This window comes from Gekko japonicus, unplaced genomic scaffold (genome assembly GCF_001447785.1).
Source record: "Gekko japonicus isolate JY-2015 unplaced genomic scaffold, Gekko_japonicus_V1.1 scaffold917, whole genome shotgun sequence".
NCBI classification, from domain to species: Eukaryota; Metazoa; Chordata; class Lepidosauria; order Squamata; family Gekkonidae; genus Gekko; species Gekko japonicus.
Window position 1 is genome coordinate 188,866 of NW_015169201.1, and position 10,412 is coordinate 199,277.

The following is a 10,412-nucleotide window of genomic DNA, read 5'->3' on the forward strand; positions in this document are numbered from 1 at the left end:
CTCTCTCAGCCCCACCCACCTCACAGCGTGTCTGTCGTGGGGAGGGGAAGGGAAAGGAGTTTGTAAGCCGCTCTGAGACTCCCAGTGAAGGACGGGGTATAAATCCAATCTCTTCTTCTTCTTCTTCTTCTTCTTCTAGATGAGACCGTAAAAGGAGCTATGATATCATGGATGAGGGATGTGGGGCATCTCATAGAAATAGAACAATGGTCCAAAATATGGAACACAGCAAAGTTGATGAGAGCAATTCCATATAAAGAAAATATTTTGAAGATGTTCCATAGGTGGTATTGGACACCAGACAGGATATCTAAGTGCTACGGAAAGGCTAATAAGAATTGCTGGAAATGTAAGAAAAACGTGGGTACTTTTATACTTGTCTGGTGAAGATGTGGAAGAATTCAAAATTATTGGTCTAAAATATACAAAATATTAAGGGAAATTACAGGTCTAGATATTCCTTTTGTACCGGAGATAGCACTATTAAACATGCTTCCAAGTAATTATAATGCTGAGAACAAATATCTAATTAGTTACACTTTTACTGCGGCAAGAATTTTATTAGCAAAATACTGGAAAGGAGAAAAAATCCCCCCCAAGGGAGAGCTGATAGATAAAATGTTGTCAATAGCGGAGATGGATAGGTTAAATGTATTTCTACAAGGAAAAGAATATGAGATATTTGAAAAGAGATGGAGGAAGTTTTATGTTTGGTTAGAGAAGGGGGGAAAGTGACTCATAATGATAAATGTAGTATAGTCGATATGTCGATATGTATGATATAAATTATAAATAAACAGTTAAAAAAAATCCTGACATACTCGAAGAGTCCTCTAGAAGATACAACCAAACAGAAGTCCAGTGGCACCTTAAAGACTAACAACATTTATTCCAGTATGTGTTTTTATGAGACAGAACTCACTCCTTCAGACACAACAGAAGAAAGAACTGTGTCTTTAAGGTCCCTCTGTACTTCTGTTTTGTTTTGCTGAAACATACTAACATGGTTAGTGGTAGTGGAAAGTTCCATCAAGTGGCAGATGACTTATGGCAGCCCCATAGCGTTTTCAAGAGATGTTCAGACGTGGTTTGTTATTGCCTGCCTTTGTGTCATAACCTTGGATTTCCTTGGTGGTCTTGCATTCAAATACTAACCAGGGCCAATCCTGCTTAGCGTCTGAAGTCTTAGGAGATCAGGCTAGACCCCACTGGAGTACTCTAGGGAGGGCTGGGACTGGCTCTGTCTCCCTGTTAAGTGTATCCTTGGTGACAAAGTGAGTTTTATCAATGCCCTAGTTTCCTTGTTTCATTGGTTTCTGATATAAGCCATTTTGGCCGCAATCATACGCACAATTAGACCTGACACAGACGCGAATGCCGGTGGATTTAAAGGGAGTGATCAGACAGCAACATCTGGGAAGCGCCCCGCAGCCATCGGCAACACGTTCTGCTTCACCGCAGCAGCAGACACTGGGGGAAATCTGGTAGTAAACAGGTTGCAACAGGCCACGGACGGACTATCCCCTTTCTGTTCACTCTGGTGTGCTCTCATGCCATCAGGCTGGTATGATCAGGATATCCCGACTCTGTGCCGTTGTCCCCCCCCCCTTTTCAGTATGCGCATCACCGCACACTCCATAGGGAGCCCTCAGTGCGGAGGTGCAATTTATCGATTCCTTGTTTAAGCTCATGGGAAACAAGTGGCAAAAAAAACCCCACAAGTCACCCGCAGTTGCATCTGATCATACACTGATGGGCTGCACCCGCAGCTTCAAAGGGAAGTCTGATCTCGCAACTGCAGGTCAAACTCCTCCGGAGGAAATAGCCTCACTCCCCCCCCCCGCTTCATCTGGCGTGTGTGATTGCAGCCTTTGAATGTTATATGCAAGGAAGCAGCTCATAAATCACTTCAATAAATACAACACAATACTGCTGAATGGGTGAAATGTAGGGTTGCCAGCCTCCAGGCAGGGCCTGGGACTCTCCTGCTATTACAATTGATCTCCAGGCAATAGAGATCAGTTCCCCTGGAGAAAATCTTTGTTTTGGAGGGTGGCCTCTATGGGTTTGTACCTCCCCTCCCCAAGCCCCGCCCTCCCTAGGTTCCACCTCCAAAATCTCCAGGTATTTCCCCACCCATAGCTGGCAACCCTAGTGAAATGTGCTTGATCATTTGTCCTTTTGCTGTACTGCCATCTACTAACATTTGCAACCAAGGTGAAGAAGACTCTTTATTTGCTATCAATCTGTATGCAACCTTGTTTTTCTTTTAAAATCTTTATTAAGAAAATGGGGTGAGTACATGTGACAACAAAGGGATTGCAAGGACCTTTTGGCTTACCAGTTGCCTCCTCATACTTGGCTGTCAATGTAGCAGGCCCCAAGTTGCAACCTTCCTAAGTGGGCCAGTAATAATGCACCACAGCGAAGGCTTCAGGCTTCAGCATTTGTCTGTGTAAAGAACTTCCTTTTCAGGGAAGCCAAATAATCCCTTTTCATTGAGGTGGTCATTCACACATCATGCGTAACAGAAAAGAAGCTAATGGGAGCCGGTTCCTAAACCCCTTCTAAGAGTTTGCATAATCAACAGTTACAAACAGAAGATAAAGTTGCAAATCTAAAAGCCAGATCCACAGGAATGTACTAATTCATACTAATTTCCTTCCAGAGCCTTTCGGACAACTTAAAAACTGCAATGCAGTAGTGGCCTGCTGTTATGATTTGTTCCTTTCGGTGACCGTTGATGAGGGCCTTCCTTAGGTAGCACATCCAGGCTGGGGCTGTACCACTTTAGACTCCAGCTAGAAATTCACATGACTGAACGCGCTGCTTATTTTATGTCCTGAATTCCACTTATATCCTGTAATCCACTTCGAGTCTCAGTGAGAAAGATGTGCTGTAAATTAAATAAATAAATGTTTTCTATGTGAACATTTTTTTAAAAAGCTATTTGTTCAGTCACACAGACTCCCACTTAGAATCTGAAATGGTACAACCTCAAAACAGGTTCATTCCCTCATTGAGAACTAGGCCAGTGGCTACAGGGAAAGGTGGTAGAGTCATACCAAAGCACGAAAGTTCAGCACTGAGTTAAGGAGCGCATTTTTCCAAAATATGAAGCTGTCTTGTATTGACTTTGGTCTATCAAAGCCCGTATTGTCTACTCTGACTGGCAGTGGCTCTCCAGGGCTTCAGGCAGAAGTCTTCCACATCCTCTACCACCTGTTCCTTTTAACTAGTGATGCTGGGGATTAAACCTGGGACCTTCAGCATTCATCCCTAGCCATGGCTCCTGTGTGGATCCTGGATGGTGCGCAAAAGAAGAGATTGGATTTATACCCTGCCCTTCACTCAGAGTCTCAGAGCTGCTTACAAACTCCTTTCCCTTCCCCTGCCCACCACAGACATCCTGGGAGGTAGGTGGGGCTGAGAGAGCTCTGACAGAAACTGCTCTTTTTCAAGAACAGCTGTGCCAGAACTAGGGCTTGCCCAAGGTCATCCATCAGCTGCAAGTGGAGGAGTGGGGAATCAAACCTGGTTCTCCCAGATTAGAGTCCATGCACTTAACCACTACACTAAAGTAGGAAAATATTCCCTATCAATTAAGAGGCAGTGAAGAGAATGACATTTATAGCTATACAGATAGATATGTAAATAAAAGGCAGTATGACTACAGGGCTGAAGCCAGGAAGGATCAGTTGGTACTAGGGCTGCCAAATCCCCCCGGGGGGTGGATTTCCCCCCGCTTTGGAGGCCCGATTTCCGCCCCCACAGAATCGGCCCCCAGGGGAAACCCCACCCCCGCGTGCACGTCACCCGGATGTGATGTCGCACGCTGGGGGCGGGGCCACAGCCATTTGAGGGGAAAACATAGAGTTTTCCCCTCAAATGGCTGTGGCCCTGCCCCCAGCGTGCAACGTCCGCACGCACCAGGAGCTGCCCAGGAGTCCCCCGCCAAGGAGGTGAGTGCCATTTGGCAACCCTAGTTGGTACCCATGCTCCCTCTAAGCTGAGTTAGTGTGAGCTAGCTCACAGGTTTTTTTACCCTCGGGCTTACACATTTTATGTCTTAGCTCAGGAAGGATGGCTCCAGAGCAAACTAATTTATGCACTAGCCAAATCGCTTGCTCACAACTTTAATGCCAGTAGCTCACCAAGTAGAATTTTTGCTCACCACACTCCACAGGTTAGAGAAAGCATTGGTTGGTACCCAGCCCATCTTTGTTACAGAAGCATATTGTGTTAAAGAATGAGAGGGTAGCCGCTCAGCCCTAAATCATTCTCTTGCTGATGCCAGTATAGCGCCAGTGTGGCTGCTCAGTATCTTATGCCTCCTTGGCAGAGAACAAAATGGCAAACAATTACCATACTGCAAGGAACAACTGCAATGGAATCCATAGTGGCACTGGAAACATCCTCCCATCCCAGAGCAGCATGCTGATGATGCGTCTATGTCAGCCATACAAGGAACTCATGAAGACACGAAGCTGCCTTAGACAGAATCAGACACCTGGTCCATCAAAGTCGGTATTATCTACGTAGACAAGCAGGAGCTCTCCAAGGTCTCAGGTAGAGGTCTTTTGTATCACCTACTACCTGTTCCGTTTTAACTGGAGAAGGCAGGGACCTTCTGCATGTCAAACAGGTGTTCTGCTAGATTCAGGTGGGTAGCTGTGTTGGTCTGAAGCAAAAGAACAAAGTTTGAGTCCAGTGGTACCTTTAAGACCAACAAAGTTTAATTCTGGGTATAAGCTTTTGTGGGCCTGAAGAAATGTACATGCACATGAACGCTTATACCCAGAATTAGACTTTGTTGGTCTTAGAGGTGTACTACTACTGAGCCATGGCTAGGGTTGCCAACTACAGGCTGGAAAATTCATGGAGTTAAGTGGGTGGAACCCAGGAACGGGGGTGGGGAAGTGACTTTAGTGGGGCATAACACCCTAGAGTCCACCTACCAAAGCAGCCATTTGCACCAGCGGAAGCGATTGCTGTCATCTGGAGATCAGTTGCAATTCCAGGAGATCTCTAGGCCCCAGCTGGAAGTTGTCAACCCCAGCCATGGCCCATCCTAGGGTTGCCAGCCTCCAGGTGGGACCTGGGGATCCCCTGGAATCACAGCTCATCACCAGACTACATATATCAGTTCCCCTGGAGAAAATGGCCACTTTGGAGGGTTGACTCTGTGGCATTGTACCCCACTGAGGTCCCTGTCCTCCTCAGGCTTCATCCCCAAATATCTAGGAGTTTACCAACTTGGACCTGGCAACACTACCCCCATCCCCTGCTGGTGGCTAAGGAGGCCTAGTAATCGTACCTCTTAAGCAGCCAGAGCCAACCAATAGAAAGAGATCTTGGAAAGCCTCCCTTAAATCACTCTGCCCCTTCCACAGAACACAATAAGGGAAGGAACAAAGACAGCAGTGTATCCTCGGCCATAGTGAGGACTTTGCTGTACCTAATTAGGGTTGCCAGGTCTTACCTCAATCCCAGTAGGGGGCTCCAGCCCAGCTCCTGAAGTCTTATGGCATGTGCGTGCTGTGCACGTGCCATGATGACATCATTTGGAAGTGATGTCATCACACTGGGCATATCATTTAGGGGACGATCTAGCATTCGGGTAAAAACTCTATGGTCACCAAAGAGTTTTTACCCGAATGCTAGAGCGTCCCCTGCACAATGTGCCTGACACAATTACATCACTCTTTGGGGGGTGGGGTTCCCCCCGTTGGCCAGCTGGCCAGCAGCATAATTGGAGGCCTGAAATCAGGGGAATCCCCCCCCATCAGGGGGTTGGCAAGCCTATCCTGAATATTCGTACACAGGAGCCAATTGTCATATTCATGGGGGCTCTACAAGTAGGGATTCAAATCCCCTGCTGTAAACACATGCTTTTTTGAAACAAGCATAATATAGGGAAAGGAAGCATGGCCACTTCAAGCCATATATCTAGACACTTATCTCACTAAGGGAACGATCCTGAACAGCTATACTTTAAAGTAAACCCCATGTTATTCAATGGGCCTGACTCCTAGGAAAGCATCCTAGGAAGAGAAGGATGACCTTTAAATATTATTTTTAACTAGGAAAAAGGCCCATTGTGGAAATAAATACAGCGGCCTCTAGAAAGAGGCTCTGGGCGGGTGCCCCGGCCTTGGACACTCAGTGTCAATTTGCTGTGGCGACCTCAGCAGGGTATAATGACACCATTTTCTCCAGAGGAACTGATCTCTGCTACCTAAAGTACAGTTGTCTATGGCTTTATACCTGTCCGAGGTCCCACGCCTCCTGAAACCTCACCCTCTCCAGGCTCCATCCCTCATATTTCCAGGACTTTCCCACCTGGAGTTGGCAACCCTATCTCCTTCCCAGCCAATCATCAACCTACCTTTATTTTCCCCCTGACTCTTCAGCTTTCTACCTCCCACACACCTGCAGCCTCTCCCGTGCTCTGAAGCCCTGACTGCTACGTCACATTGGCTGTCATACGGGGGCCACCTCAGCAGCATATAAGGATACAGAGACCACCATTTTCTCCAGGGGAACTGATCTCTGCCATCTGGAAAGCAGTTGTAATTCTGAGTGATCTCCAGCCCTCGCCTGGAGATCAGACACATTTTACCTCAGAATAGCAAACTGTTTAGAATGTTAGAGGCAAAAGTCAATCAAGTTGCATATGCAAACAACCTCTGTGTTCCGAGCCAAAGGCCAATGACGCTGCATATGCAAAAAACCTCTGTGTTCTGACTGGCAATGGGGGGGGGGAGGAACAGCAAAATATTTAGAATGTTGAAGGCAGGACTCAGGCAAAGCAGCCAGTGGATAGGGAGACCCTCTGAATGACAGATCAGAGAGCGAACTGATTTTGGAGCGTGTGGAATGTTCTAGAAAAGTGCCACCACCATTCGGCTTTTATTCGTAAGCAGGGCTCTTTTTGTAGAAAAAGCCCAGCAGAAACTCATTAGCATATTAGGCCACACCCCTGACATCACATCTCATTAGCACATTAGGTCGCACCCCCATGTTACCAGAAATGTGGTTATCCAGCCACACCCACCTTTTGCTTGTTATTCTGTTTACCTTGTTTTTTGACAAAACCCAGGGCTTTTTTGTAGCAGGAACTCCTTTGCATGTTAGGCCACACACCAATCCTAATGAGTTTCTGCTGTTGGGTGTGGCCTGTTATGCTAATAAGTTCCTGCTGGGTGTGGCCAACTTGGGAGCCAGCCGAAACTCCGTTCCTGTGCGTTCTTGCTCAAAAATAGCCCTGTAAGGAAGATGGGAAAAGTGGGAAAGAAAAAGAAATATAGAGAGAAGTGTTGTTGAAGCTATTGACATTACACCAGAAATAATGGATATTACATTTTCTGAAAAGGACAAGACAATCATTGCAGTGGTATCTGTGGATGACTTGGATTTCAAGCAACTAAGTTCAAGAGGACTCAATCCCTGGCATCTCTAGTTAAAAGATTCAGGTAGTACATGATGTGAAAGGCCTCTGCTTGAAACCCTGGAGAGCTGCTGCCGGTCAGAGTCGACCAAATTGTCCTTGATGGACCTAGTGGTCTGGCTGAGTATAAGTCAGCTTCATGAAGTGAAGAAGTGAGCAGTGACCCACTGAACCTCCTACCATGTCATGTATTTTGTTAGTCTTTAAGGTGCTGCTGGACTCTTGCTCTTTTCTACTGCTACAGACAGACTAACAGGGCTAGCCATCTTGCAGCTTCATGTGTTCAAGAGCTGGAGCGATTTCGTCAGCCGTTCGGGACGGAAAGCAAGACCTGACCACATCCCCACCCATACACCCATTGCCAGCATTTGATAGGCGTGACTGTAGCTTATTTTACAGGGCTATACGCATGTCGTCACGGCAGCCTCACTACCCTCCCTGTTGGACCAGAGCTTTTACCCTTATTTGCAGAAGAGCTTCAGCAAGCAACATCGCACAACATGAAAATAATTCCTCTGTTCCACTGAGCCGTTGGGTTATGTATACTCCAGAGTTAAAGGGCATGGCACAAACGACAAACAATTTTGCTGCAAATACAGAGCACGTTTGATAATTAATCCCATTTAGTGGTTTTTTTAAACAATCTCTCAGAGGTATTTAATTAAAGCTAAGAGGATTGAGCAGTCCTTTTGTTTTTACAGTATATGTTTACCATTAGATTAGTTCTGGTTGATTGATGTACAAGACTTAGTCCAGAGAGGGTTTCTTGAGAGCGATTATTTTTCCTGGCTGTGCCCCTAACCAGCCATCACTGCTTTGATTGTCCCCCAAAGAATGTCCAATGGAGAGTCAAGAGCTGAAATATGCCTGATATTTTAATTTGATTTCTTAGAAGATCTCTACAGTAGCAAAAGGTAATGTGAATTAATAATTATTATATCCCACTTGGCAAGTTGTCTGTTGAAGAAGAAGAAAAAAGACCAGTTGGACTGTATTATCATTCCCATATTGTGTCGGGCATAGGGGATGAGAGAGTTTGAACACATGAATTCATGAAACATTGCATTGCTAATTGGATGTCTTGTGCTGTCTGGCTGAATTGTTTTTATATTTTGTAATCTACCTTGGGTCTCAGTAAGAAAGGTGGGCAATAAATAAATACATAAATTAAAAACATGAAGTAGCCTCAGACTGGGTCAGACCATTGGTTTAGTGAGGCCGATATTCTCTACTTTGACTGGCAGGGGCTTGCAAGCTCTTTTACATCATCAGCTCCCTGGTCCTTTAATGGGAGAGGCCAGGCAGGGATTGAACCTGGGACTTTCTGCATGCAAAGCCGATGCTGTCCCACAGCATCACAGCCCATCCAGGCTGGACTGTCTTGTGTGTGCCATTACCATCCATCTAGAGATATGCAAGTAGGGGTGTTCCATATGCATTAGACTCCCAGTAGGGGAGTTTCTAATCCACCACCCTTGGGCTGTCCTGCTCTTTGGCTGTATCACCCATCTATTTGCCAGATCTTGGGTGTCTGGAGCTGAGTGAGACCTCCCATGCTTCTCTTTGCGATATGTGATGGTTGGCTTCTCTCTAGGCTCCTTTTTCTGCTTCAAGTAGTCTCACCATCCATCTAGAGATATGCAAGTAGGGGTGTTCCATATGCATTAGACTCCCAGTAGAGGAGTTTCTAATCCACCACCCTTGGGCTCTCCTGCTCTTTGGCTGTATCACCCATCCATTTGCCAGATCTTGGGTGTGTGGAGCTGAGTGAGACCTCCCATGCTTCTCTTTGCGATATGTGATGGTTGGCTTCTCTCTAGGCTCCCTTTTCTGCTTCAAGTAGTCTCTATACTGTGGGTTTGAAAACAAGCCAACCAGCAGCCATGGCAAAGTGAGATATTGGGGTGTCTCATTCAGCTGTAAAAAGCCAAGTTTGTTGCAACATGGGAGCATGCTTTGGGGGGAGGCACAGGCTGATGGATAGGAAGGCTAGAACGGATAAAAGGAAGTACTTCTTCACCCAAAGAGTGATTAACACTTGGAATTCACTGCCACAGGAAGTGGTGGCGGCTACAAGCATGGATGGCTTCAAAAGGGAATTAGATAAGCATATGGAGCAGAGGTCCATCAGTGGCTATTAGCCACAAGGTATAGATAGGGACTCTGGGGCAAGTGATGCTCTGTCATCTTGGTGCTTGGGGGGGTCAACAGTGGGAGGGCTTCTAATGTCCTGGCCCCACTGGTGGACCTCCTGATGGCACTGGTATTCTGGCCACTGTATGATACAGAGTGTTGGACTGGATGGGCCTTTGGCCTGATCCAACATTGGCATCTAAGGCTGAACTCTTAAGGGATATCCCTATAGGGTGGTTTAACTCCTAAGGGACACCCCTATGGGAAGGAGTGCCTATGCTTTTACGTTTTTAAAAATGAAAGCTGATAATTCAGGGATGGGATCAGAAATATTCCTGAAGGCTTTCTAAGGGTCCTCATAACTGAGCTGTGGGCAGTGGCCCTTGTGAGGGTAGAAAGGCTGGATACCAATGTTCTAAAATAATAAAAAAGAGAGCCTTTAAATGTTTTTTTTTAAGTTTTATTAAAGAGTTAAGAATACTATTACAAGAATAACATAAGGTAGATTGTATTTAAAGAAACTTAACATAGAAAATAGTGCTAAACTAAGGCCCCGGTCACACGAAGATTTTGCCGCACGAAAGGCACAAATGTTGGGGGATTTTCGGGGCGCGATCACACCGCAACATCTGGGAAGCATAGCGCACCCGTGGCCAACCCATGGCGTCCCGCCGAAGACACAGAGTTAAAAAGTACCTAGGAAAGTGCACTAGTATCCGGAAAATGCATGGCATAGGCGGGCATCTGATCGTGGGAGCACTAGTATCCCGTGGTATCCACCGCCTGTACACGTCCTGTCGCAAAACGGATGTTTTTCGTAGGTGCATGC